The 4,738-nt window shown below is 38.0% G+C and overlaps 1 pseudogene; it reads left to right on the top strand.

Moving 5' to 3' along the window:
• The first annotated feature begins 3,125 nt into the window (after nt 1–3,125).
• LOC148755256 (large ribosomal subunit protein eL6 pseudogene) lies at nt 3,126–3,870 on the top strand (annotated as a pseudogene).
• The last annotated feature ends 868 nt before the right edge of the window (nt 3,871–4,738 follow it).

The raw sequence follows: 4,738 nt of genomic DNA on the forward strand, positions 1-4,738 counted from the left end.
ACAGTATTTATTGAAAAAATTCACTGTGGACCTGTACAATTCAAACCAGGTTATTCAAGGGTCAACTGTATACACATATATAAATGTATTTTATATCTAATATATATACACATACACACACATATTCATAAGAAAATAACGAGGAAATATTCTTATAGTCCTCATGCCTATAACTAGACACATGGTGGAAGTTGGTATTTGTAACTACCCTCTACTACCCATCCCATATTCCCTTTAACCTCAGGAAGCATCTCAGCTGGATGTAGTTCTTTACCTGAAGGGATGACTCAAACCTTCATTCCTGAAGGGTCTGGGCCATTAGCAGTCCTACCTGGATCGGTTGTTGTACTTTTCCATTGACTTTCATCACAGGCCAAGGTATTACTAAAAGATGGATACCTTAAGGAATCTCCTATATTCCAGACTATTTCTCTAGCCCAGCAGAGCTTATTAAGGAAGCAAAAATGTTGCTAGTGGGTCCCTAGGGATAACAATGAGTGGTGCCACTTCCACTGTCACCATTCCTGGACCTGTGAATCCTGGCTATGGGAGAAGCAGCACCATACATTGCATGTTGATTCAGAGCATATACAACCCTCTGGAGAATCTCGCCCCCACTTTTAACAGTAAACACCCTACAAAGTTGGGATTCTATCTTGCGTTTTAATACAGCCGATAGAAAGATGAGATTCTAGGTTTGATTTTTAGCAGTCTCGGTCCTGTGGCTACAAGAAATAAGGGTCTCCTTCAGGCACACATACAGGCTTTCAAGTCATTTATTGGTGTTTGAAAGCTGGGAATTCGAATCTCTGAGCTCATTCTTTTCTTTCACTACTTTGTCCAGTGGCATTAGGAACAACCAGTCAACCTCATTATATTCAGTAGTCTGACAAAAATGTTTCAAAGCATTGTATACACAGTCACTCAGCTCCTTACTTTTTATAAGTGGTCAATTAGGAATACTGAGTGGTGATAATTGGCATATCTCTGTTGCTACATCCTGCCTGCCATGGATCATCAGTGCTCTCCTTACTGCTGGAACTAAAGCCATGAACATCTTTAAATCTAATCAGATTACAAGGCCAATTTCAGAAACCAATTCGAGAAACCTGAATTTTTACCACAACCAATTCAGAAAACTTATCATTAAAATTCTACTCTTCTAGAACCACTCTTGGTGCCAAATCTGTATTGGTGAGGGTACCCCGTGGCCCAGTCAAGATGACACATAAAATTAACCATGACAGGAACCATAAGGGAGAAGTTTGATAAGTCATTCATATTAAAATTAAGAACTTCAGTTCATCAAAAGATATTATAAACAATTTGAAACACAAGGCACAAATTTGGAAAGGACAATTGCAGTGCAAATGAACACATAAGAATTAATACCTAGACTATGTAAACAATTCTTATGAATCAAGCTCACTTATAATCAAAGAAATAAATAAGTGGTGAACACACAATGGGATTTATAGATGATGTAATACAGAATTGTACACCTGAAAACTATGTAATTTTACGAACAATTGTCACCCCAATAAATTTTAAAAAAAAGAAATAAAATGAAAACCAAATAGAGATAGCATTTCATGCCCACAGGGTTGGTAAAACAATACCAGGTATTGGTAAGTATATGGAGCAACTCTCATGCACTCTAGTAGAAGGGTAAATTGGTATAATCACTTTAGAAAATGATTTTATTTCACCTAGTAGTAAAGTTGAATGTGCGCATATCCTATGACCTAGCAATTCTCTTAAGAATATATCCTAAAATCTTAGAGCAATGCTCGTCCTTGTGCAGTAAGACCTAGACAGAAATATTCTTACCAGTAATGTTCATAACAGCCAAAATCTGGAAACAGTCCAAATGTCCCTCACATTAAAATGGATACATCAATTACAGCATACACATATAGTAGAATGCTACATGGCAGTGACTGTAAATAAACTATAATAACAGTAACAATAACAATGATAATAGCTAATATATAAATTGTTTACTAGCATTACCAAGCTCCTGTCTAAGCTCCATGTAGATAATTTAACCCCACAAGAATGCTGTGAACTATGCACAATTATTGTTCTCATTTTATAGATGCGAAAATTGCAATCAGAGGGATGAAATAATTTGCCCAGGTTGACCCAGATACCCAGTGAGGAGGTGAAGCAGGATTTCAAGCCCAGGGAACACAGTCTACTAGATGAAGTTAGTAAGTATGTTTTAAAAAAAAAAAAAAATGACATAACTAAGCACCACATTTGGGAAAACAGAAATACATGTTTATTATGATACGAGGGAATACATGGGAATGTTCACCTAATATTATTCCTCTGGGTACAGTTGAAGGAGGGGCATTTTGATCATTTCAAAATTACTAGAATTCTTTTATTTCTTAAGCTGAGCGGTAGGGATATGGTTCTTCATTTTAGTGTGAGTGTGTGTGTGTGTGTGTGTGTACACTCCATGTTATGACTGGGTATGATTGCCTCTTACTTCTACGTTTATCTCATATTTAAGCAAGATTTCTCCTTGGCACCTACCTGTCTTTGAACCTCAAAGCCAGGAGAAGACTCCTCTCATATCACATCCTTCTCTACTGAACAAATTGAGTCAGAACAACCATGTACATAAACCGGGACAGAGAAAAAAGATAAAAAAGAGAAAAAATATGAAGCGAAGATTAATGACTATTCAAAATACATTATACCATCACAGAGGAAGGAAATGTGAGAGAAGAGGAAAAAATAGATAAGGTAGGAGGGAAAGAGTAGAAATGAAAGAGATGGAAATAAAGAGATATAGAAGAGAGGAAAACAAAAGAAAGGAGAAAAGGAAGATCAGCCAGTTTTTCTCTGAGTGGGTTACATGGTTTACATGTGAGAAGCTGAAAGGTATCCACTTTATGCCCCTAGGACCTTGGGAAAGGTCAACTGTCGTTGCCTGGTCTCGTATACATACAATGACCCCGTGGTCTATAATGAACACTAAATGATCGAATTCTACCTGAACTTCCATTAGCCTTCATAGTCACCATTCATTGATATTTAAATACAGCTATTTGATATCAAATGCAAAAAGAAAATTCAAAGAAATAAAGAAATGCTCTTTTCCAACTTGCAAGATGGCGGGTGAAAAAGCTGAGAAGCCAGACACTAAAGAGAAGAATCATGAGGTCAAGAAGGCTGATGCTGGTGGCAGGTTAAGAAGGGTAATAACCTCAAGGCCAAAACGCCTAAGAAGGGGAAGCCCCACTGCAGCCGAAACCCTGTCCTGGTCAGAGGAATCGGCAGATATTCCGGATCAGCTATGTATTCCCGAAAGGCCATGTACAAGAGGAAGTACTCAGCAGCTAAATCCAGGATTGAAAAGAAAAAGGAGAAGATTCTTGCTACTGTCACAAAACCAGTTGGTGGTGACAAGAATGGTGGCACCCGAGTGGTTAAACTTCGCAAAATGCCTAGATTCTATCCTACTGAAGATGTGCCTCGAAAGCTGCTAAGCCACGGCAAGAAATCCTTCAGTCAGCACGTGACAAAACTTCAGGCCAGCATCACTCCCGGGACCATTCTGGTCAAACTCACGGGGCACCATAGAGGCGAGAGGGTGGTTTTCCTCAAGCAGCTGAGCAGTGGCTTGCTACTTGTGACTGGACCTCTGCCCCTCCATCGAGTTCCTCTGTGTAGAACACACCAGAAATCTGTCATCTCCACCTCCACCAAAATTGATATCAGTGGTGTGAAAATCCCCAAACATCTCACTGCTGCTTACGTCAAGAAGAAGAAGCTGCGTAAGCCCGGACGCCAGGAGGGGGCGCTCTTCAACACAGAGAAGGAGAAATTCGAGATTACAGAGCAGCGCAAAATTAATCAGAAAGCCGTGGACTCGCAAATTCTGCCAAAAATCAAAGCTGTTCCTCAGCTCCAGGGCTCCCTCCGCTCTGTGTCTGCTCTCATAAATGGGGTTTATCCTCACAAACTGGTGAATTAATTACAAAGAACCTAATTAAATGCCTGAACTGTTAAAAAAAAAGAAAAGAAATAAAGAAATGGGTTTAAATAGATGCTTAGACTGATATCAAATACAGCAAATCAATCCGTCTCACTCTGGGAGGGATACAGAAATTCGTGTGCTCCTAAAAAGCATGAATTTGACATCGTTTCCTTAAAGCTCTACACACCAAGAAGAAATATTCCTTGGATGCCAATAGGCAAGCTTATAAATTATGATATTTTAGGCCCTGATTTATCACTGTGTTGAGTATTTTTCAAGACAAAGCAATAGGAATCAAAATCTATGAAAATTTTCAAACTGATAATAATCAGAAATGCAAACAACCATGAATTTTTTTTAATGCATCTTATTCAAGCAGAGAATTGTTTTAATGCCCAGTTTTGTACGGGGTGAAAAGAAATGTGCATTCTCACATAATAATGCTTGGCAACATGTATAAGAAGCATTAATTATCTGCCTACTTTTGATATAATAATTCCATATCCAAGAATTTTACCTAAGGAAATTATCAGGAATATGTTGAAAGTTTTAGCTACGGGAATATTATTTCAATGCTATCTTAATAGTGAGCAATGCAAAGAAATGGTCCGATGACATGGGATTAAATGGTGGCACATTTACTGAGTGGAATAATACTATTTTAAATAGTAATGAATAGAAAATAGCATCAAAAATTAAAATATGTTAAGTGGGAAAATAAATACTTTTAAAACTCTGTTGTCG

Source organism: Rhinolophus sinicus, chromosome 15 (genome assembly GCF_057876585.1).
Source record: "Rhinolophus sinicus isolate RSI-liver-muscle chromosome 15, RSI-T2T, whole genome shotgun sequence".
In the NCBI taxonomy this organism is placed as follows: Eukaryota; Metazoa; Chordata; class Mammalia; order Chiroptera; family Rhinolophidae; genus Rhinolophus; species Rhinolophus sinicus.